The sequence below is a fragment of the Eurosta solidaginis genome, chromosome 1 (genome assembly GCF_040869045.1).
Source record: "Eurosta solidaginis isolate ZX-2024a chromosome 1, ASM4086904v1, whole genome shotgun sequence".
Classification (NCBI taxonomy): domain Eukaryota; kingdom Metazoa; phylum Arthropoda; class Insecta; order Diptera; family Tephritidae; genus Eurosta; species Eurosta solidaginis.
In genome coordinates this window covers 71,867,982-71,893,946 of record NC_090319.1, presented here as the reverse complement: position 1 = coordinate 71,893,946, position 25,965 = coordinate 71,867,982, and the positions used below count along the sequence as shown (strand labels likewise).

Sequence of the window (25,965 nt, the reverse complement as noted above, 5' to 3'; positions counted from 1 at the left end):
CAATTTTAGGATCACTTTGGGATTATTTGAAGATCATTTCGAGACTATTTCGAAACCATTAGAATATATATGTTATAGGATTACTTCGGGATTATTTTTGGAATTCTTGCGGGACCAATTTGGTGCAATTTGAAGATCAATTCAATAATATTTTAGTTCGGTAGATATAGCTTCTAGATTATTTCGAGACTGTTTGAAGAATATTTTCGGAATTATTACCACTCGATCTCGGAATCTATTTGGAACAATTTCAGGATGACTTCGGGGTTTTTTTTCTTTTTGAATTGGTGAAAATTTAAAGCCATTTCGAGAACGTTTAGCATTACTTCGGGATTCATTTTAGGATTATTTCGAGATAATTCCTGGCACAATTAAACCCACAGTAACACTAAACTGGCGTTTTATGTCTCCTTTTATTCGCTTTTACTTTTTAAGGGATATTGATGGCTCTGAAATCGTTTCGAAATAGCCTCGAAATTATCTAGAATTTGTAACGAAATGATGCCTTTATCCTGAACCGATACTAAAATTGTTCCAAATTGGTTCCGAAAATATGTGGAAACAATTTCGAAAATAATCTCAAAGAAATCTTGATATGATCGAAAAACAGGAATTCACTCATTCTGTTCTCTTATATGACACAAAAATGAAATAAAAAACTTTCTCACAAAAAAAAGATGTCTGAACAAACTTCTGGTAACACTGCAGTCGCATTCAGTCTATGTGTGGTCCTCACGGCCCAGCCAGTTCAAACTAACCTACCCTTTGACGTTGTGGCAGCGCACTGCTTTCACGTGGCTCAATGAAACAAGGCTATTCCTGTTACTTTTTAATCTTTGCCGAGTTGATGATGGGCAGCGGTTTGTCAAAAATATGACACAAGAGACGTCTAAGGGGTGTTGCACGGTGTTCAAAGCTAAGGTTTCTCTATTGAGACTTAAAAAACTAAACCAGAATTTTTTCATCTTTAATTCCTTAATTTCGTACCCGATTGAAAACGGGTTTAGGCGTATTGCCCAGTGATCCAAGCTCAGACTCAATATATGAAAATCTAAACTTTAACCACTGTGCGATATTTCATAAGTTAGGAGCACCCTAATGCATTCTCGTATAACTTTATACTCCTATGAATATTTGGCTATGAAATTTAAACAAAACTAATAAATAATTTTTCAGCACGTGTGAAACTGTTTTTCCTCACGGTAACTATGTTGGTAAATTTTATATATGGATATTGTTATATTGCAATATATAAACTTCATCGAAATGGTTTATTTCTTAAACCGCCAATTAAAATACCAACGCCATTTGATTACACCAAATTTATTGCTCTATCTGCTGCCAACCAATTTTGATTGTTGTAAGTCAAGTTTCTTCAGAGAACCCTATGTTATAATTAAGGTTAGTGTAGCAGCTGAAAGAGTAGCACTAACATACAAACGAACGTATAGATACCCTTCATGGAAAATGTCTAGTTCTGATGATACACTTCTCGTGCAATCGGAACCATTACTAGTTCGCCCTAAATCTCTTTTACATGCTTTCAACTGCCGAAATTAACATGGCAATGTCCTAGACCTTTTCTATGGTTCCGAACTAGTGAAAATCTAGCTACTATCAAACTAGTTGTTACTAGATACTGTAAGTCTAGTTCTAAACCAGGAATCCTTTACAATAGTTTCTGAATTCCCTACAGGGCATTCACATTCTGAAATATGAAATAAATAAAGGAAGGGGTCGCTTTGAGCAACAAACTTTGATATTCGAATAAACAAATAATTAATTCGTATTTAATTAGAAAAGTTATTAAACCGAAATTGTGTAATATTCAATAAAAGTTATGCCGCAATGTAGTGTAGCACTAACAATAATAAACAAATTAACGCACTTTATTTACGGAGTATTCCATTGTTGACTGAATATGAAAGAAATATGAGAATTGATGATATGAAGATAAACGTTATAAATAATAACGAAACTATTAAAGAATGTATGGAAAAGAAATTGTAAACGCAAACAAATATAAATTCGTTCAGCAAGTTTAACAAAAATTGATTTTTTCAGCAGCGCAATTGAACACATGTGCACATTAGGGTGCCCACTGAGTTTATGGAAATCTTATTGGTATTATTAATTTCTTTCGATTAATCTTTCGATAAGACGTTATTACATTTAACCTAATAAACTTCCTTACGGTAGACTACCTCACTTCCTCAATACTAGAGCGGCTTCGGCTATAAATGAGAGTTAACCAAACTTGGAACAGTAGATAGCCTGGTAATAGTCTCGAAATAATACCAAAATATTCGAAAAACTAAACGAAAACAACCTGCGAATGGTAGAGAGAGCCTCGAAATTATCCGGCCATTGCAGTGAAACAGTCTCAAATTGCCTAAAGCTTCGCCCTAATGAACCCTGTGATGATTTCAGAGTGTTCACAATCTATGCATTAAACGACACCTGAGTTAGTTACTATGCTTATAACGCAGGAACAGCTGGACCAATATCGATAGTTCGCACCATTCAGAATGAAATGATCATAGAACTCGAACTGATTTTCAAAGTAATCATCTAAAAAATTTATTTCACTATCTTAAATGAAGTTTGGATTGATTGTCGAAGCGCACGCAATCACAGAGAACATAGCAATTCGCAATGTGATCTTCATAAAACTGAGGTCACCTCTATGAAATCGTAACATTCCTAAATCAAATTTAACACACTTAAAGAATGCACCACTTATATACACATACGAGTAAAGTTCTTTCTCGAGGTGCTCTAAGAGTTACCTAAAATAATAGCAAAGTGAATTAGTAAAAGCTCTAAAATGGTTTCGAAACAGTCTAGATTTGATTCCAAAAAAGTGTCGAAGTGAACCTGAAACGATGCGAAAGCAGTCCCAAACAGTCTCCAAATGATTCTGAAGTTTATTGATTACGGAGATAATCCCAAAGTGATCCTTAAAACGGTTTCGCTATAGTATCAAAATGTTACCTAAAATGGTCCGGAAGTTATCCTTTCAAATCCGCCTCGAATATTTTTGATATAATTCCGTAAATAGTTTTGAAGTTATCCTGTAACAGTTCTTAAAACGGTTTCGAAGTAGTCCAACAATAATTCAGAATTTGTACCGAAATGATACCTAAAATAATTCCAAATGATCCTGAAATCTTTCAAAATCGGTTTCGGAATAGTCTCCAAATAATCATATGATCCTGCAACTCTCCCGAAATGTTTTCGAAGTAGATCCTGAAGTTGTTCCTAGGCGATACCTAAACCAACCCCTAAGAGGTTAAGAAATCGTTCCAAATTGGCACCGAAATAGTGTCTCCCCAAAATTGCACCGAAAAAGTTTATTATAATTTAAATAATCCGTATGTGTTCCTCCAGTTATCCCAAAAGTTCTCACGAAACAGTCCTAAACCAGTCCAATAATATACTCTTCAAAATTTGATCGAAGGCCGTTAATACGTTGCGCATGGACAAAGGTAGCATTACGCTCCATAATCCATAGTTGACATTACATAAGTAGTAAAATGATCTAGCATGTTCTCTTCTTATAGAAAAAAAAACTATGAGTCCCTGCTTTAATGTCCGTTTTTCCTTTAATTACTTTCTTTATGTTGTATGCATGGTATAACAAAAGGTCAACATGATAGGGGAAACCAATTTTGTTAACTTTTTTCTAAAATTAGTTACTTTTTCGGAGGAATTGAATTTAAAATCGCAATTTTACGCAGGGCAACTCCTTCGGAGTCAGCTACTTATAAATATAACAATCCCAAGGTGATTCGGAAAACAATAAAGAAAAAGTTTAGAAATGATCCCGACATGAGTCAAGACATTTCTAAAGTGATCTTGGAAAGGAGTACGAAGTTAAAATGAAATTGTCCATAAATGAACGGAAAAAATTATTGAAATGAACCAGAGATAGACCATAAATGATCCTGAAAACAATTCCGAAATTATCCCAAAACAGTCCCAAAATCTTCTAGAGAAAGTCTTTATATAGTCCGGAGACATTCCCAAAATTATCCAGAAAATGTAACGTAATGGTCATAAAGGAGTAATTGAACAATTTTGAAAGTATCAGAAGATAGTTCCACCCTTAAGAAATTTCCGAAGTTGCTCGAACACTTTTTGGAATCAATCGCAAAACTATCTGAAGATAATGCCAAATTGGCCTAAACTGTATTAAAAAAAATATTTCCAAAACAGTCTCATATGATCTGAATATGGTCCCGAAGTAATTACGAATTAAGGCCGAAAATAATCTCAATATCGTTCCCAAGTCATCCTAATGCCCACTTTTTCAAAATTTCTGAGAATTAGATCTATGACGTACTTAGGTAACATATATCAATGGTATAGGTCACAGTTGGACATAGTGCACTAAGCAGTTCCATGGTAGCGAAAACATTTACTATACAAGTGGAGAAAAATTCAGGAAATATCTTGGAAAAAAAAACTTTTTGTTGATATTTGTAATGGTTTCATCCCTAATTTAATAGATATAAAAAGTTTAGTGCAAAACTATTCCTAGGTAACATTTGCTCAAAGTAAGAATGATGGTAGAAAAAATTTGGAAAATTCATTGAAACCTTTTTTTTAAGATTGTCCAGAAAGCGGTTGAATAATATTTCAGTCAAGAATTTTAGAGAATTTCATGGTCTAAAACTTTATAGGGCTCGACCTGGTTTAAAGCAATTTTCCATTTTTTAATAAATCAGAAATATTTCGCTGTGATAGTGAAAATAAACGGTTCTATTTTCACTCCATCCATAATAGGTGGCGGCCGAAAATCAGCTGATTGGTACATTTTTCAGCTGATTTGACAATTCAACGTGCCTGCCTGCGGAGCTTTTCAAATACGGCGGCGAGGAGTTGGTAAAGCGCATGCATTAGCTCCATTGCAAAATATGGTTGGACGAGTCCATGCCCTACGATTGGAGTCTAAGTGTTCTTTGAGCAGTTCACAAGAAAGAAGATACTGCAAAATACGTCAACTATAACGGAATCAGCCTTCTTAATATCGCATACAAGGTCTTGTCAAGAGTATTGTGCGCAAGATTGAAGCCCATCGTGAATCGGCTGATTGGACTTTATCAGTGCGGCTTCAGACCTGATCAATACACCATCGACCAGATTTTCACAATGCGCCAAATCTTGGCGAGAACATGCGAAAGAATAGTTGACACACATCACCCCTTCGTCGATTTAAAGCCGCCTTCGACAGCACGAATAGGAGCTGTCTATATGACGCTAGCGCTGAATTTGGTTTCTCCGCAAAACTTATACGGCTATGCAAAGTGACGTTGAGCAACACTATCAGCTCAGTCAGAATTAGTAAGCATATCTTCCAGCCGTTCGAAACTCAAAGCGGTTTCAGACAGGGTGATCCCCTGTTCTGCGATTTCTTTAATTTGATGCTGGAGAAAATTATACTAGCTGCAGAACTTAATCGCAAAAATCGGAAGAATATTCTATAAAATCGTGCAATTACTGTCGTATGCTGATGATATTGATATTATCGGCTTACTCCAAACTGGAAAAAGAAGCAGGGAAAAGAAGGGTTTGAGGGTGAAGGAGGGCAAAACGAGGTAACTGCTGTTTTCGAACAGGGAGCCAGTGCATTTGCGCCTTGGCAACCATGCTTCTGTTGGCAGCCCTAATTTCGAAATAGTATAAGACTTCGTTTATTTTGTTTGGTCTATAAATGCTTATTTGGACTAGGTAGGCAATTTAAAAGTAAAGTCCACTCTCGGCAAAAGAGAATCATGCTCTACAAGACACTTATTGTACACGTCCTGCTATATGGTGCAGAAGCATAGAACATCATCAGATGAAGCGGTTTTGGGAGTGTGCGAGAGAAAAGTTCCTCGAAATATTTACGGAACTCTACGCGTTGGCGAGGGCCAGTACCGAAGAAGATTTAATTATGGTAATGTGCGAGCTTTGCGCAAACATCAACGTAGTCTAGCGAACCCAGGACCAGGTGGAAAGCGATTTAAATTCACTTGGTGAGATCCAGCTCTTCAATTGTGGAAGAAGTGATAAAAGGAAGAATGGTAAATTTTACTTATATGCATGAAAAAGAAAATCGCTTATCATCTTGAATCTATTAACATTATTTTATTTAGTATTTTCCTATTTGCACACGCCAAAAACATGAAATGAAAAATTTCGTTATATCTCAGCATATCCGCACGTACTTAAATGCAGACACAAAGAAAATAGAACAAACAAATGCCATCAAATAAAAACGATCGTGAAGAGAAACAGGAAAAGACGGTACTGTCTTCGGTTGTGCCGAAAGCTTCATACCTTTCATGAATGAGGCTGAATAATAATCTTATCCCATTCGTAATATCCAAATAAGATATAGGTATAAGATATGAAATATATAGTAAACAGATGTACGTACCTAGGCGATTTTTAAGGTAAATATAAAATTAAAAAAATAGGTAGGTACTTTGTGTGAGGATGCAAAGTTTCACGTTTTTTGTGGTCTGCATGTAAAAACTATAATAGCGAATCACTTATTTCAACAATATATGACGTAAGCGTAAATAAATATTTGATGAAATTTGAAGCTGGGGGCATAAATGATATTTTATATGGGGTATATCTTATATATATATTTATTTATTTATTTATTTATTTAAATATAGTAATCTTTGAAATACAATGTTTCTTACAGACTACATAACGAATGAAATATATTTACAAAGTAATTGTTTAGGTTAAAAATTAATTAAAGTGTAATTTGAATTTAGATTTTTCAATTGAGAAATCTATATTCAAAGAATTTGAGAACAAATTAAACTCTCGTAAGGTTCTGATTTGTCTGTTTGTCCCCTCATTTCCATACGAATTTTTGACAAAACACGGAAAAGTATTTTTCGGTAACTTACCATTGAGCTAGACACTTGATACTTAGAACATAGTTCAGATCTGGGAGACATTACAATGCAAGTGAAAAAAAATCCGCTAGGCGCACGGATCGAGATATACAGAAAATTAATTTTTAAATGGAAATTTTGCGATCGACTTTTCTCGGTGATCCAGAGACTTGAAACCTAGCACATAGTTTGCGAGTTGATGGCACTACAATTCGTGGAACACAAAATGCCGCCAGGTGGCAGACGAATCATAATAAACGAAAATCCCTGAAAGAAAGCAGGGAATATTGCGATCGATTTTTTGAGTAACTTCCCGGTGAGCTGGAGATATGAAACTTGAGCCGTAAGTTAGAACCCGCTGACAATGAAATATTAAAAAAAAACAAGTAAGGAAGGCTAAGTTCAGGTGTAACCGAACATTACATACTCAGTTGAGAGCTATGGAGACAAAATAAGGAAAATCACGATGTAGGAAAATGAACCTAGGGTAACCCTGGAATGTGGTTGTATGACATGTGTATCAAATGGAAGGTATTAAAGAGTATTTTAAGAGAGAGTATGCCATAGTTCTATGGATGGACGCCATTTAGGGATATCGCCATAAAGGTGGACCAGGGCTGACTCTAGAATTTGTTTGTACGATATGGGTATCCAATGAAAGGTGTTACTGAGCATTTTAAGAGGGAGTGAGCCTTAGGTCTATCGGTGGCCGCCTTTTCGAGATATCGCCATTAAGGTGGACCAGGGGTGACTCTAGAATGTGTTTGTACGATATGGGTATCAAATGAAAGGTGGTAATGAGTATTTTAAAAGGGAATGGGCTTTAGTTCTATAGGTGAACGCCTTTTCGAGAAATCGCCATAAAAGTGGACCAGGGGTGACTCTAGAATATGTTTGTACGATATGGGTATCAAATGAAAGCTGTTAATGATTATTTTGAAAAGGAGTGGTCCTTAGTTCCATAGGTGGACGCCGTTTCGAGATATCGCCATAAAGGTGGACCAGGGGTGTCTCTAGAATGTGTTTGTACGATATGGGAATCAAATGAAAGGTGTTACTGAGCATTTTAAGAGGGAGTGGGCATTAGGTCTATAGGTGGACGCCTTTTCGAGATATCGCCATTAGGGTGGGCCAGGGGTGACTCTAGAATGTTTGTACGATATGGGTATCAAACGAAACGTGTTACTGAGCATTTTAAGAGGGAGTGGGCATTAGGTCTATAGGTGGACGCCTTTTCGAAATGTCGCCATTAGGGTGGGCCAGGGGTGACTCTAGAATGTGTTTGTATGATATGGGTATCAAATGAAAGATGGTAATGAGTATTTTAAAAGGGAGTAATCCTTAGTTCTATAGGTGGACGCCTTTTCGAGATATCGCCATAAAGGTGGACCAAGGGTGACTCTAGAATGTTTGTACGATATGGGTATCAAACGAAAGGTGTTACTGAGCATTTTAAGAGGGAGTGGGCATGAGGTCTATAGGTGGACGCCTTTTCGAGATATCGTCATTAGGGTGGGCCAGGGGTGACTCTAGAATGTGTTTGTACGATATGGGTATCAAACGAAAGGTGTTACTGAGCATTTTAAGATGGAGTGGGCATTAGGTCTATAGGTGGACGCCTTTTCGAGATATCGCCATTAGGGTGGGCCAGGGGTGACTCTAGAATGTTTGCACGATATGGGTATCAAACGAAAGGTGTTACTGAGCATTTTAAGAGGGAGTGGGAATTAGGTCTATAGGTGGACGCCTTTTCGAGATATCGCCATTAGGGTGGGCCAGGGGTGACTCTAGAATGTGTTTGTACGATATGGGTATCAAATGAAAGGTGGTAATGAGTATTTTAAAAGGGAGTAATCCTTAGTTCTATAGGTGGACGCCTTTTCGAGATATCGCCATAAAGGTGGACCAAGGCTGACTCTAGAATGTTTGTACGATATGGGTATCAAACGAAAGGTGTTACTGAGCATTTTAAGAGGGAGTGGGCATTAGGTCTATAGGTGGACGCCTTCTCGAGATATCGCCATTAGGGTGGGCCAGGGGTGACTCTAGAATGTTTGTACGATATGGGTATCAAACGAAAGGTGTTACTGAGCATTTTAAGAGGGAGTGGGCATTAGGTCTATAGGTGGACGCCTTTTCGAGATATCGCCATTAGGGTGGGCCAGGGGTGACTCTAGAATGTTTGCACGATATGGGTATCAAACGAAAGGTGTTACTGAGCATTTTAAGAGGGAGTGGGCATTAGGTCTATAGGTGGACGCCTTTTCGAGATATCGCCATTAGGGTGGGCCAGGGGTGACTCTAGAATGTTTGTACGATATGGGTATCAAACGAAAGGTGTTACTGAGTATTTTAAGAGGGAGTGGGCATTAGGTCTATGGGTGGACGCCTTTTCGAGATATCGCCATTAGGGTGGGCCAGGGGTGACTCTAGAATGTTTGTACGATATGGGTATCAAACGAAAGGTGTTACTGAGCATTTTAAGAGGGAGTGGACATTAGGTCTATAGGTGGACGCCTTTTCGAGATATCGCCATTAGGGTGGGCCAGGGGTGACTCTAGAATGTTTGTACGATATGGGTATCAAACGAAAGGTGTTACTGACTCTAGAATGTGTTTGCACGATATGGATATCAAATTAAAGGTATTAATGAGGGTTTTAAAAGCGAGTGGCCCTTAGATGTATATGTGAAGGCGTTCTCGCGATATCGACCGAAATGTGGACCAGGTGATCCAGAAAATCATCTGTCGGGTACTGCTAATTTATTTATATATGCAATACCACTAACAGTATTCCTGCCAAGATTCCAAGGGCTGTTGATTTCGCCTTGTAGAACTTTTTCATTTTCTTCTACTTAATATGGTAGGTGTCACACCCATTTTACAAAGTTTTTTCCAAAGTTATATTTTGCGTCAATAAACCAATCCAGTTACCATGTTTCATCCCTTTTTTCGTATTTGGTATAGAATTATGGCATTTTTTTCATTTTTCGTAATTTTCTATATCGATAAAGTGGGCGTGGTTATGGTCGGATTTCGGCCATTTTTTATACCAAGATAAAGTGAGTTCAGATAATTACGTGGGCTAAGTTTAGTGAAGATATATCGGTTTTTGCTCAAGTTATTGTGTTAACGGCCGAGCGGAAGGACAGACGGTGGACTGTGTATAAAAACTGGGCGTGGCTTCCACCGATTTCGCCCATTTTCACAGAGAACAGTTACCGTCATAGAATCTATGCCCCTACCAAATTTGAGAAGGATTGGTAAATTTTTGTTTGACTTATGGCATTAAAAGTATTCTAGACAAACTAAATGAAAATGGGCGGAGCCACGCCCATTTTGAAATTTTCTTTTATTTTTGTATTTTGTTGCATCATATCATTACTGGAGTTGAATTTTGACTTAATTTACTTATATACAGTAAAGATATTAAATTTTTTGTTAAAGTTTGAATTAAAAAAAAATTTTTTTTTAAAAGTGGGCGTATTCTTCATCCAACTTTGCTAATTTTTATTTAGCACATATATAATAATAGTAATAACGTTCCTGCCAAATTTCATCATGATATCTTCAACGACTGCCAAATTACAGCTTGCAAAACTTTTAAATTACCTTCTTGTAAAAGTGGGCGGTGCCACGCCCATTGTCCAAAATCTTACTAATTTTCTATTCTGCGTCATAACGATCTGAGATGAGTGCCCAGGAATCTACATACCAAATTTCATCAAGATACCTCAAAATTTACTCAAGTTATCGTGTTAACGGACAGACGGACGGACGGACGGACGGACATGGCTCAATCAAATTTTTTTTCGATACTGATGATTTTGATATATGGAAGTCTATATCTATCTCGATTCCTTTATACCTGTTCAACTGAGTATAAAAATTCCGCTAGATGTCGCATGGATCGAGATATTAGGAAAATTAATTTTAATTTGGGAATCTTTCAATTTAGCTAGAGACTTGTAGCTTAGCCCATAGTTCGTGACCCGGTGACAATACAGTTTATAGGAAACAAAGTTCCGCTAGGTGGCGTGCTAATTGAGATAACTACAAATCCCTGAAAAACGAGGGGAATCTTGCGATCAATTTTTGAGTAACTTTCCGGTGAGCTAGAGACCTGAAACTAGGGCCGTGGGTCAGAACCCGGTGACAATGCAACATTTGATCAAAAAAATACCGCTTGGTGGCGCATGGATCGAGATATTACGAAAATTAATTTTAATTTGGGAATATTTCAGTCCATTTTTAACTAACTTCCAGTTTACCTAGAGACTTGTAACTTAGCACATAGTTCGAAACCCGGTGACAATACAATTTATAGGAAACAAAGTTCCGCTAGGTGACGTGCTAATTGAGATAACTACAAATCCCTGAAAAACGAGGGAAATCTTGCGATCAATTTTTGCGTAACTTTCCGGTGAGCTAGAGACCTGAAACTTGGGCCGTGGGTCAGAACCCGGTGACAATGCAACATTTGATCAAAAAAATTCCGCTTGGTGGCACATGGATCGAGATATTAGGAAAATTAATTTTAATCGGTGACAGTGCAATGTTTGATCAAAAAATTTGAGCTACGTAACGCACAAGTCGAACTATTTAGAAGATAAGCCCACACCTTCATGGCTAGCCTCGTGAGTGTTGCAGGCCTTGTAGAATTCCACCTCGTTGAAGGTCAAACTCAATGCACGTACTTGCATACTTTTAGGCGTACGCGAATTTCACCACGATTTTCAGCTGTGCAAATTAAGTAGCTGACAAACGAGGTGGAATTGTCTTGTTATGATACGAGGTGGAATTCTGTTGTTTTCGCCGGTGTTGTCAGCGATAATTCCACTAATTCTCTTAAATCTTGCTATTTTGAAGAAATAAATAAATATAAGAATTTTCACTTAGGAATTACTTAAATTACTAATCAAAGTTGCAATTGCCTAATTATTCGCACTACAACGAAATAGATCAGAATAGTTTAAAGGAAACTTAATTTCCGAAAATTTTTTAGTAGGTCATGAAAAAACCCTTAAAAATCAAAGTCAAAAAAAGTAAAAAAAAAAATGAAATTTCGCAGGCTCGAAAATTATTTGTTGGGTATGCGTAGTGAAACTTTTTTTCCCGACCCCAAATCCTATCGAAAAATCGATGGCGCGATATCGGTTAATAAATCGACCCATTCTAATATATATATTCTGAGGATTACATTTAAATACATTTAAATACAATATACAATGAAAAATAATGGAATAAAAACAAATATATATGTTTTCAAAGGCCCAAACGAGTGAAGTGCAATGTAACTGCGCCATAGAGTAGAAAAGATCACTTTTTGCGGTTATGTTTTTCAGCATAGTTAAAAAAGATCTCTCCACAGTCCACATGCTCTACTATATAGTGGTAAAAGTAATGTTTCTCTCAATACCTTGCTATCGTTCTATGTTGTTTGGTAAGACGTTGGTCAAAGAGAAAATCATAATACAGAGGATTCAACCGATGTGTTAGTTGGTGTCAGATAGTGAATAGGAAATACGCTCACATCACGCTTTTTGGTTCCTTCTAGTTGTTCTCTACGTTGCTTTATTCCTACGTTATTAACGAAGTATATGTAGAAGAAGAATGTGCTTTATATATAAGAGGAGCAGATACAAGCAAAAAATATAGGTGCTTATTTTCAGTGGGTGGTTAAACTGTAGTATATAAGTTGCCTAGCGTATAACCCTGCTACTTTATCTATTAAAAAATTGAAACGATCAAAAGGCAAGGTTAAACTAAGCCGACCTTAACTGCAGCTTAAATTCACAAAGAAAATTTAAGCAAAAATTTTGCCTTCAATGTGGCTTATTAGAAATAGTTGTATTAAAGAAAAATTTGATAAATAGCGTTATAAAGTACGATATAAATATATTGACAATTACCTAAGTAGTATGGTTTCATTTGACTTGAAAAAAGTTTCATTTGAAATGAAAAATGTTTCATTTAAAATGAAAAAACTTTCATTTAAAATGAAAAAAGGTTCATTTGAAATGAAAAAAAAGTTTCATTTGAAATGATAAAAGTTTCATTTGAAATGAAAAAAGTTTCATTTAAAATGAAAAAAGTTTCATTTGACCTGAAAATACTATATACTATACATACGACCGAACTATACAATTATTCACTCTTATAAATTGTGGAAGATATGATAAAAACCCTCTTTTCTGAAAAATCGGTCGTATGGGGGATCTATGCTGTAGTGGTCGGCTCCGGCCGGTTTCGACAAATGTCTAATCGGACACCTAAATATACCCGCTCACCAAATTTTATCAAAATATCTAAAAAATTTAGAGACTAGTTTGCATAGAAACAGACAGGCGGACATGGCTAAATCAACTCAGCTCTTCATCCTTATTATTTCGGTATATCTATTGGTGGGTCTATCTCTTTTCCATTAAGGACTTACAATTTTGAGATTCGTGACAAACTTACCGTTTCATTTTCATGAAAGGTATAAAAAGCGAATTTTCAAAACCAAAACTTATGACAGATACATATCTATATACATACAGAATATTTATTTATTTATATGTATGTTTTTACCTGCATGCAATTGGCACGATCATCAACGTACAATAATGGGTGATAATCCGTTCAATGAGCCAATTCTTACACTTTTATTTCCTTGATTGCTTTTGCATTTTGCACTTTTTCGATGTGAAAATTTTTTTGTCGTTCTCTTTTGCTAAATCAATAATTAAATTTATTGGATGATTATCTTTTATTTGTTGTTTACTCTAGTTCTTTTACTCGCTGCTGAGTAGCAGAGTTTCTAAAAGCAGCACAACAAAAAAATTACTGAAATAAATTATGAAAATTTAATGTGGCCGTATGTACATTGGTTTGCTTAATTTTGTGCACTCAGCTGTACTTTTCTTCGCACAGAATAAAATTAACTTAAGTTTCACAGTTGGAGCGCGTAACAAGCTGATTTATGACTGTTTCTTTTACGACACAGTTATTTTTATCCTTGACTGCGACTGAACGTGATGGAAAAGCTATATAATGTATATCACAGTCTACTCTTACACCTACCAATAATTGAAGTCACAGATTCAATCACTGCGGCTACGCAAAATGTCCTTGCACGTTACTGTAATGGAAGCGAAAGTGTTTGCATGGTCGCCTATGTTAAAGCTTACTACGACACAAATCACAGATTTATCGGTTTATAATACAATAACTAATTAATTGCTGCAGTGACGAGAACTGCGATTGAGTGAGTGATTGCAATTTTTAGTAAAAGTGATCGTGGATGAAGGACCGATGCTACCAAGGCAGTCAAGCACGATAAAAACACAAATGTGTCGCTGTGATTTATTGTGATTTTTCAGTTGCTGTGTGTAGCCACCATGTATAAATCTCTTAAAATGAGAAAAAGTAGTCATCCTTGGAACACAATTTTTTTTTTCTGACGACAACTGTGCCAAACGTTTAGGAGATATAATTTTAGTGCATTTATCATGAATTTGGTTGACATCACCAACGTACAGGAATCGCGAAACCTTATCAACGACTCAATGATTGATGGTTAAAAAATCACCGAAAGTGCATGCAAGTGACACAGACAAAGTTTGCCATCGAAGATTCGCACGGGGCAGACAGCTACTCGGTTTATTTACATCCATCTTCTACCTGCCAATGCAAGCGAACATTAGGAACATATGCCTTAGTACCTTACTTACATATATTAGGCAAATAATTTACAAATGTATAAAACATCTTGTCCATAAAAGTAAATATGGAGGCTTATTTTGAGTTGAGAGAGATAAGTGGTGGAAGACTTGTGATGCCTCTTTACTCGAAGTCGGAATGACTGGTTTTACTTTCCACGCAAAGGCCATAATCGCTTAAACGGGTAAACGCCTATTCATGTTGATGATGCATAGCAATTATGTTCGGAAAAATATAAGACTACTTTTGCTTAAGTGGACCAAGGAGCTATAGATAATTTTTTGTTTGAAAAAGAGCTAATCCTGATGATTTTTATCATCAATCAATGATAAAATCTAGGTTCATCACGACTAAAACTTTAAACAAAAAAGTTTAAATTTATTAAACACTTTTTTATTTAATCTCGCAGCTGGGTATATAATGCTAGGTTTTACGCGCATTTGGTCTTTCTTACTTGCTGAACTTTACATTTATTAAGCATACACGTGCAATTATACATTTTAAAGCGCATAAAGAATGTTATACTAAGGTTTGGCCTTTTTTTAAGTAAATTTTCTTTCTTCAACTATTTAGGTACAGGTTTATTTTTCTGTTTTTTTTTTTATGTTTATTTCTTAACTCGTACTTTACTCTTTACACTCGTGCACAACGCGTGCCAGGATCAGCAACACCGTTTACCGATTAGTAAATATTTGAATTAAATCAAGTTTTGGCGTTTTTTCTTCCAAACAGCGCGAATATAAACGAACGACTGAATGACTAAGGAAACAGAAGAACCTAAAACATTAAAGCAAAGAAAGAAACTGAGGAAAATATGACAACAAGCAATATGTAAAAACTGTGACGGTGTCGATGGCACTGTTCCAAAACCAACAACAAAGGCAATGTTTTATACTATGGCACATTATATTATAGTATTTGTTGTCACAAAGAAAAAAAACAGTTGACACAACCAGGAACTTACATATGGACAAATATGCATTCGGGTGGTTCTTATAAATAAACTAGCATACCCCGCAGACATTGCTCTGCCCTAGCTTTAGTCTATCTGCATAACTTTTAAGCAGCTTTTTCCTCTTACTCTCCCTTCCCCTCCCACCCCACCCCCTCCCCTTTTCCTTGTCTTTTTATTCACTCTTCGTTCTGCCTTTCTCTTTTTCTGCGTCTATTTATCCCTCTCCGTCTTTTCCCTCACTTCTTTTCCGCTCCATCTATCCTCTATCTCTCTATCTTCGTCTAACTCTGTATCTTTCTCCTTCCATCTTCTTTCTTCTCTGTAGTTCTTCTTGTTCTTCTCCATCCTTTTTCCCCGGTTCCAGTCAGTCCCAGTTCCAGGTCCAGTCCCCATCCCAGTCCTAGTCGGGCCCTGATCCATTTCCCGAAAAAAAGTGTCATAAATTCTAATATAGGCAAAGGGCTACCTATATGCCAAATTTTGGAAAAATTGAACCGTGAATAGAATTTGTTGGAAAAGATCGGTGTCGGGCCCATTTTTCGAAATTTCACAATAAAAACTACTTTACTTGAAAGCTCTCATCAACAGCATTCATTGGATATCCATATTGTACAAACACATTCTATGGGTATCCGGGTCCACGTGTTGACCTATATCTCGAGGCCCTACTTACCCAGGGGTACGAAAAATTACTCTGTACTATAGCACTCATCAACAGCTATCATCTGATACCCATAGTATACACATTCTTGGGGTACCCGGGTCGACACCTTCGCCTATATCTCGAGACCCTAGTCACCCAGTGGTACGAAAAACCCCTTATTTACTCATCAGCAGCTTTCAGTTGATACCCATATTGTACAAACACATCCTATTGTTACCCGGGTCCACGTTTCGTTCTATATCTGGCAAAGGAGGGTGCAGCACTCTATGAATCGATGGTAGACATCCTAATCCGCTTGGGAGTAATCAAAAGTAGAGAGCAGTTGATCCATGAAGCTGGAAAGGCGTAGGTAGAAGCGCAGTGTTGCAAAATTTCTAAGATCATGAGCAACTCCTACGAGAATAAACTCACAAAGTTGCTCATATATCTAAAGAGACAAGACTTAAGGCCCACGATGGTCATACTAACTGTACATTGTTTTATGGTGTGACATGCTTATCAGTTAGGCCTCCTCAGTAACAGCAGAAGTGAAGTGCAATCTGCTGGAAAAAACGGTTGAGCACGTTCTGTGTCTGTGGCCTGCGCTTGCGAGATCAATCCTCCAGCTATGTACTAGGAGCGGCAGAGTTGCCAGATTTCGAGGCAGCAATAAGCGACGTACTATAAAACTTCTAGTATTTGCCAAAAGAACGAAGTTATTCTATAACATAAGCGCATTATTGGGTTTTTTACGTTTGTTCGTCGAACAAAGTCTGGTAAAACTATGGACACATTCAGTGTATGTGAGGTCTTAACTGACCGGACAATTTCGCAGAAAGCTTGTGGCCGCAATAAAAGTTAATTAAACTAAAGATAACCTTAAGTTGGGATGTTATCTCTACCTTCTAATTTTAATTTTTAGTAAGCGCTTCCCAAAATCAGGAACTGGTAAATTAGAAATATTTCGCGCGTGCAAAAAGACGTCGTTAATTTATAGCATAAATCATGATTGCTGATAGCGTTTGATATTTTGGTCGTAAGACACCAAGCTGGCAACTGTACTTGATCTATGTTTTATAGGCTGAATAGGGTCAGCAAGAAGATGACATTGATTTGAGTACTAAACTCATTCGAAATATTTTGAACATTCGTCTGTATCCTAAATGCCCACACGTGTTTTATTTTCTTGTACTCAAAACACAAATACATACATATGTAGCATATTCATAAAAAAAAAATAATTTTTAAGAATTCATGAGCTTAACACCGGCTTATAATAATTGAGTTTCAATTATTATGTTTTCTAAGAGAAACTGAAAAGAAAGAAACATTTACTGGCATATTGCGATAGAACCATTTCGAAAACCGCCAACGTAATCATCATCAGGCAATTTTGTAATGTTATCAAAGGTTTCACCGGGATTCGAACCGTGAATCACATGGTGAAACTGCAATTGTCTTTAACCACTAGGCTATCCTGCTGGTATTTGTTTTCATGCTTAATTCAGTTTTTCTCATTTCTACACTAACAACACAATTGAGACATTTTGTCTCTATATTAATTTGTGTGCCATGTAGATTTGTTTTTGTAAAGTTCTTCTTCGTTGCGAATGAGAAGCTTTGTAAGCTCGGGCTCAGTTTTACATATTTATGTATGTTTGTTTAATGGTGTGTTCAGTTTATACTTATATACTTTTCAGTTTCTCTTAGAAAACATAATAATTGAAATTCAATTATTATAAGCCAGAATTCTTAAACAAATTTTTTTTTTCTTATGAATATGCTACATATGTATGTATTTATGTTTTCAGTACAAGCAAATAAAACACGTGTGGGCATTTGGGATACAGACGAATGTTCAAAATATTTCGAATGAGTTTAGTACTCAAATCAATGTCATCTTCTTGCTGACCCTATTCAGCCTATAAAACATAGATCAAGTACAGTTGCCAGCTTGGTGTCTTACGACCAAAATATCAAACGCTATCAGCAATCATGATTTATGCTATAAATTAACGACGTCTTTTTGCACGCGCGAAATATTTCTAATTTACCAGTTCCTGATTTTGGGAAGAGCTTACTAAAAATTTAAATTAGAAGGTAGAGATAACATCCCAACTTAACGTTATCTTTAGTTTAATTAACTTTTATTGCAGCCACAAGCTTTCCGTGAAATTGTCCGGTCAGTTAAGACCTCACATACACAGACTTTGTTCGACGAACAAACGTAAAAAACCCATTAATGCGCTTATGTTATAGAATAACTCCGTTCTTTTGGCAAATACTAGAAGTTTTATAGTACGTCGCTTATTGCTGCCTCGAAATCTGGCAACTCTGCCGCTCCTAGTACATAGCTGGAGGATTGATCTCGCAAGCGCAGGCCACAGACACAGAACGTGCTCAACCGTTTTTCCAGCAGCTTGCACTTCACTTCTGCTGTTACTGAGGAGGCCTAACTGATAAGCATGTCACACCATAAAACAATGTACAGTTAGTATGACCATCGTGGGCCTTAAGCCATATAGATGTATGATACGCCTTGATCGAAGTCCCTTAAAGGCTTCTATGTATTCCAGTGCACTTTCCTGATGAAGTATTGTTTGAGATTATTGTCTTGATCGCCGCCTGACTATCAATATATTTATTGACGCGACTGCGGCTTAAGCACGCAATCTCCTGAATTTCTGCTGCTTTCTTCACGGCTGTTGTTGCCTGAACGATACTGCAGTGATCTGGCAGCCTGTAGGATCTACTTATTTCTGGCTGGAAACTTGATTTTATGGTAACAAGTAGAAATTAATTAGTCCACTAGCAATTTTTAAAAATCGTCTTCTATGTCATATTTGAGCTATCTTAAGACACACAACAAAATGTTTGTTGGGAAAATATGCAGACGAATTTTTTTTTGAAAATCGCAAGCCCAACACAAACAAAAAATTGTTTGTATATTTCACCACATCCACATTAGAGATATACGCCGCCGGTAAACGCCGCCGCCGCCGATTTTTGTCGTTTTTTGCACGTCGCCGCCGAATGTCAAAAATATCGGCGCGGCGGCGTCCGGCGCGTTACTATATTTTCTGCTCGTTTAAGACTGTGTTGGCCATTTATTGTTCATGTCGAAAATTGGTCGGATATGATCGAAAGTGGTATCAACGGATGCGCTTCATTGCCAGTTATAAGAAACTAATTGCGAAATTTAACTCTCTCTAACTGCTCAAAAGTTATTAAAAAAAATAATAAAAAAAAAAATTTTAGTTAAACGGTTTTATTGAAAACAATACTTACATTAAGTAATAATAATACTAGAAAATAATTAGGTAGGTCCTAGGTACTAGTCGTCATACCGCTCATCAATCTAGGGTGTTGATCAGACATTTAAATAAAAGCATTGGGCGCGTGAAATTTCTAAAAATGTGAGGCGTAGCATAACCTTATTGAGGTTCAGTTGGTCTTATATATGACTATCAATAGAAATTTGACGCGTCCAACGCTTTTATTTAATCATATGTATTAATTAGCGAGCTTTGCTCATATTGCTTTATACAATGGTTTTTGTAATTGATATTTTCTGATCAACGCCCTAGATTGGAGTAAGGAGTGTGATGACTAGTACCAAGGACCTACCTAATTATTTTCTAGCTTTTAGTATTATTATCATTTCATGTAAGTATTGTTTTCAATAAAACCGTTTAACTAAAATTTTTTTTTAATATATTTTTTGTACATGTACTTACATCTACATTTGCGGGTAAAAAACGCTTATCACTTAGAGAGACCCATCTAGCGGTAATTATTGAAGAAGCGGTAAATAACTCGCTACAAAATGTACTGAATAGCGGAGACACGCACCTCTGTTGGTTATAGTGCATGATCTTTATCTGCATCGGGCGCGATGAATAATGGACAGACACCCTTTTCGGTCATAGAAGTGGACAATAGTGTAGAGATAAAATGGAGAGACACATTTCAGTTGCAATTGAGTATAATGCATACTTAAATTTAGCAGTACTAATTTTCTGCGCAACAATTTCATAAGTGTAGATAAAGTTACACACTTAGCAGTCCAGATAAAGTTTGAGTGCAGATGTATATACATTTAAAAGAATCACAGCCATTGTTGAAATATTTGTGTATCCACAAAGCGGCAAAAGATGAGTTGATTTCCAGGGATTATAAAGCAAAATAAAATTCGTTGTTAAAATTACGTGGAATTTCCCGCTACCATGCATTTTAGGTATAGCAAAGATGTACAACGCTTTTTTATCCTCCAATCATAGAAATGAAAATTGGAAAAATTTTAAGACAAAGAGATCTCTGCGCAAATTCGTATAAGTAGTAAGTAGTAGTATGTGCCTTTGTACCTTTACTTTATAAAGATTCAGTAGCGTGCGCAGGAATTAATAGAAACGGGAAGCAATCCGCTAATGAACGATTATTTTATTTATTTCATATTTCATTGGCAACGCGTTAGTACAATGCAGTCTTGTATAGTACAAGAAAAGTAATAATTACATAAAGTTCATTTAAAAATAGACTATATAAAGCGAAAAACACATATAAAAGAATAAAACAAGTAAGGAAGGCTAAGTTCGTGTGTTACCGAACATTAGATACGCAGCTGAGAGCTTTGGAGACAAAATAAGGGAAAATCACCATTTAGCAACATGTTACCCTGGAATGTGTTTGTATGACATGGGTTTCAAATGGAAGGTAGGTATTAAAGAGTATTTTAAAAGGGAGTGGGCCATAGTTCTATAGGTAGATGCCATTTGGCGATATCGCCATAAAGGTGGACCAGGGATGTCTCTAGAATGTGTTTGTACGATATGGGTATCAAATGAAAGGTGTTAATGAGTATTTTAAAAGGGAGTGGGTGTTAGTTCTATAGGTGGACGCTTTTTCAAGATATCGCCATAAAGGTGGACCCGGGGTGACTCTAGAATTTGTTTGTACGATATGCGTATGAAAAGAATGGTGTTAATGAGTATTTTAAAAGGTAGTGGGCCTTAGTTCTATATGTGGACGCTTTTTCCAGATATCGCCATATAGGTGGACCAGGGGTGACTCTAGAATTTGTTTGTACGATATCGGTATCAAATGAAAGGTGTTAATGAGTATTTTAAATGGGAGTGGGCCTTAGTTCTTTAAGTGGACGCCTTTTCGGGATATCGCCATAAAGGTGGACCAGGGGTGACTAGAATGCGTTTGTATGATATGGTATTAATGAGGATTTTAAAAGGGAGTGGCCCTTAGTTGTATATGTGAAGCCGTTTTCGATATATCGACCAAAATGTGGACCGGGGTGACCCAGAACATCATCTGTCGGGTAACGCTAATTTATTTATACATATATGTAATACCACGAACAGTATTCCTGCCAAGATTCCAAGGGCTTTTGATTTCGCTCCGGAAAATTTTTTTCTTTTTCTTCTACTTACTATGGTAGGTAGGTGTCACACCCATTTTGGAAAGTTTTTTCTAAAGTTATATTTTGCGTCAATAAACCAATCCAATTACCATGTTTCATCTCTTTTTTCATATTTGGTACAGAATTATGGCATTTTTTTCATTTTTCGTAATTTTCGATATCGAAAAAGTGGGCGTGGTCATAGTCGGATTCCGGCCATTTTTTATACCAATGCAAAGTGAGTTCAGATAAGTACGTGAACTAAGTTTAGTAAAGATATATCGATATTTGCTCAAGTTATCGTCGACAGACGGTCGACTGTGTATAAAAACTGGGCGTGGCTTCAACCGATTTCGCCCATTTTCATAGAAAACAGTTATCGTCATAGAATCTATGCCCTAACAAATTTCACAAGGATTGGTAAATTTTTATTCGACTTATGGCATTAAAATTATTCTGGACGAATTAAATGAAAAAGGGCGGAGTCACGCCCATTTTGAAATTTTCTTTTATTTTTGTATTTTGTTGCACCATATCATTACTGGAGTTGAATGCTGACATAATTTACTTATATACTTAAACATATTAAATTTTTTGTTAACATTTTACTTACAAAAAAAATTTTTTGAAGTGGACGTGTTCGTCATCCGATTTTGCTAATTTTTATTAAGCATACATATAGTAATAGGAGTAACGTTCCTGCCAAATTTCATCATGATATCTTCAACAACTGCCAAATTACAACTTGCAAAACTTTTAAATTAAATAAAAATAAATGTAAGGCGCGACAACCTCCGAAGAGATCTAAGGCCGCGCTTCTCTTCCAATTTGCGTCGTGCTCCTCTTGATTTTCCCTACAAATTGGCCGGACTGGACCTACATGATTTTATTCCGACTCCGAACGGCATCTGCAAGGCAGATGAGTTTTCACTGAGACCTTTTCATGACAGAAATACACCCGGAGCGCTTGCCAAACACTGCCGAGGGGCGACCCCACTTAGAAAAATTTTCTTCCAATTGAAAAACCTTATTTCTAAAATTTTTGATGTTGCTTTGCCCGGGGTTTGAACCCAGGGCATCCGGTGTGGTAGACGGAGCACGCTACCATCACACCACGGTGGCTTTTAAATTACCTTCTTTTAAAAGTGGGCCGTGTCATGCCCATTGTCCAAAATTTTACTAATTTTCTATTTTGCGTCATAAGGTCAACTCACTTATCAAGTTTCATCGCTTTATCCGTCTTGGGTAATGAATTATCGCATTTTTCGGTTTTTCGAAATTTTCGATATCGAAAAAGTGGGCGTGGTTTTAGTCCGATTTCGTTAATTTTAAATAACGATCTGAGATGAGAGCCCAGCAACCTAAATACCAAATTTCATCAAGATACCTCAAAATTTACTGAAGTTATAGTGTTTACGGACGGACGGACAGACGGACGGACGGACGGACATGTCGAAATGAATTTCTTTTTTCGCCCAGATCATTTTGATATATAGAAGCCTATATCTATCTCGATTAGTTTATGCCGTTACGGATTACCGTTATGCGAACAAAGTTAATATACTCTGTGAGCTCTGCTCAGCTGAGTATAAAAAGTAGGTGAAGTAAAAAATTGCGTATTTATTCACTGTTGAGTAAAGAGAAAAATTTACCATATTTATTGGCTTTTTGTGTAGAATGTATTTTATTTACCGATAAAAAGCAATCGGATAATGAAAAACTTTTATTATTAAAAAATTGCATAGTTCTTTACTTTTGACTGAAATGAAGAAATGCAAAAAATAACACAGTTATTGGTTATCAGTCAACAAACGGCCTCTTCCATCTACCAGTTTTTATGAAAAAATTCAGTCGTTGTAAGCCCATGGGGGTTTGAACCCTTAAAAACCCCCTTGCGCACGAACATGTAAGGATTAAATCAAATTTCTTTTAAATGCGCCACCAGAGTACGAATATCAAATTCTATATTCTCATTCATTCATTTCCATTGTCTATGCACATCTGAAGATCATAACAATAAATTCTACGAATAAAAACTTTACCAACACCAAAAATGTATGCGTTGCATGAAATAGTAAACAAAAATTAATCCCCTTCTCTTATTCATCGTCGTTGTTTGATATTTTTCTTTTAATTGCACACGAGTAAATTGAATTGAATGAGACTTCTGGGTACTAAATAACAACAACAAGCAAGAGCGTAATATAAAAAGTATAGTATTATTGATCAAACGTGCATATGGGGCATTATTTCGTAAGTGGGCGCATTTTGTTAAAATATCAATAATACGTAAGGACGGAGCTGTCATCGACTGTGCCGGAGACCGCATACCTTTCATGTATGAAGCTGAGCAATAATCTGATGAAATTTGAAAACAAAAATCTTAATTCAACTGAACAATACATTGTGTGGAATATAACATTTTTTTTTTTCCTATCTTCACGTTTTTGTTTTCAGTCAATTTACATATATGTAGGTATATAAACTCCTGTAGAAACGAAAACGGCGACCTTGTAACTGATGTCCAGAGAGTGCTTATATTATGGAGGGAACATTTCTCTGCTCTCCTAAATGGAGGCAGCGATTCACCGAGCAGAGATGACGAACCCGATCCCGCAATCGATGATGTCCCCCCGCTTGATTATGACGAAGTCAGTCGTGGGCGCTGATGGATTGCCTGCGGAGCTATTCAAGTACGGCGGCGAGGAGTTGGTAAGGCGCATGCATCAGCTTCTTTGCAAAATATGGGCGGACGAGTGCATGCCCGCCGATTGGAATCTAAGTGTTCTTTTCCCAGTCAACAAGAAGGGGGATACTGCAAAATGCACCAACTATTGTGGAATCAGCCTTCTTAATATCGCATATAAGGTCCTTTCAAGTGTATTGTGCGAAATATTGAAGCCCACCGTGAACCGGCTGATTGGACCTTACCAGTGCGGTTTCAGACCTGGTAAATCTACCATCGACCAGATTTTCACAATGCGCCAAATCTTGGAAAAAAACCCGTGAAAAGGGAATCGACACACATCCCCTCTTCGTCGATTTTAAAGCCGCCTTCGACAGCACGAAAAGGAGCCGCCTATATGCCGCTATGTCTGAAATTGGTATCCACGCAAAACTTATACGGCTGTGCAAAATGACGTTGAGCAACACCATCAGCTCAGTCAGAATTGGGAAGGACCTCTCCGAGCCGTTCGAAACTAAATGAGGTTTCAGACAGGGTGACCCGCTATCGTGCGATTTCTTTAATTTGATGCTGGAGAAAATTATACTAGCTGCAGAACTTAACCGCACTGGAACAATATACTATAAAAGCGTTCAATTACTGGCCTATGCTGATGACATTGACATAATCGGCCTAAACACCCGTGCCATTAGTTCTGCTTACTCCAAACTGGAAAAAGAAGAGGTAAAGATGGGTTTGATGGTGAATGAGGACAAAACGAAGTACCTGCTATCATCCATCAAAGAGTCAGCGCATACGCGCCTAGCCAACCACGCTACTCTTGGCAGCCATAAATTCGAAATAGTAAAAGACTTCGTTTATTTGGAAACCAGCATCAACACTAACAACAACATCAGCACTGAAATCCAGCCAAGAATCAATCTTGCCAATAAATGCTACTTTGGACTAGGTAGGCAATTGAAAAGTAAAGTCCTCTCTCGGAGAACTAAAATCATACTCTACAAGTCACTTATCGTACCCGTCCTGCTATATGGGGCAGAAACATGGACCATGACAACAGCAGATGAAGCAGCTTTGGGAGTGTTCGAGAGAAAAGTTCTTCGAAAGATTTATGGACCTCTACGCTTTTGCGATGGAGAGTACCGAAGAAGATTTAATGATGAGCTGTACGAGCTATACGCAGGCATCCACATAGTCCAGCGAATTAAAACGCAGCGGCTGCGCTGGTTAGGCCATGTTATGCGAATGAAAGATGATGCTCCGGCCAAGAAAGTGTTTCTGTCGGAAACCGCCTATGGAAGCAGCAGAGGTAGAGGGAGGCCCCCACTCCGTTGGAAGGACCAGGTGGAAAACGTTTTAAACTCCCTTGGTCAATTAAGTAAGTAAGTAAGTAAGGTATGTACATAAGTAAGCATCTGGTGGAATTTCAAGGTTAAAGAAAGAAATTACGAAACCCCTCTTATCTGAACGATGGGTTGTATGGTATAGTGGTCCGATTCGGTCGGCCACCCAAATATACCTGCTCACCGAATTTCATAAAGCCATCTAAACAATTTTGGGACAAATAGACAGACAGACGGACATATAATTAATATTATATGCTTAATATGAGCACAGTACCTGCCCTCGTTGGGTTCAAACACACAACGAATCTAATTGCGTGATG

At 37.0% G+C, this 25,965-nt stretch overlaps 1 protein-coding gene across 18 annotated transcripts in view; it reads right to left on the bottom strand.

The window, feature by feature from the left end:
* The window catches only part of LOC137234767 (organic cation transporter protein), a 174,090-nt gene that overhangs the window by 117,855 nt on the left and 30,270 nt on the right, over nucleotides 1-25,965 (bottom strand). Inside the window, exons 1-2 of one of the 18 annotated variants that reach the window (XM_067758198.1) lie at nucleotides 15,040-15,678; nucleotides 13,475-13,729 (exon numbers count right to left, since the gene is read on the bottom strand). The exons of 1 other annotated variant lie outside the window; for it this stretch is intronic. The gene's annotated coding sequence lies outside the window, so the exon portion shown is untranslated. Of the gene's footprint in view, nucleotides 1-13,474; nucleotides 13,730-15,039; nucleotides 15,679-25,965 lie in introns of those variants that run through there. 16 more of the 18 variants (XM_067758202.1, XM_067758197.1, XM_067758201.1 and 13 more) reach the window with 16 other exon arrangements.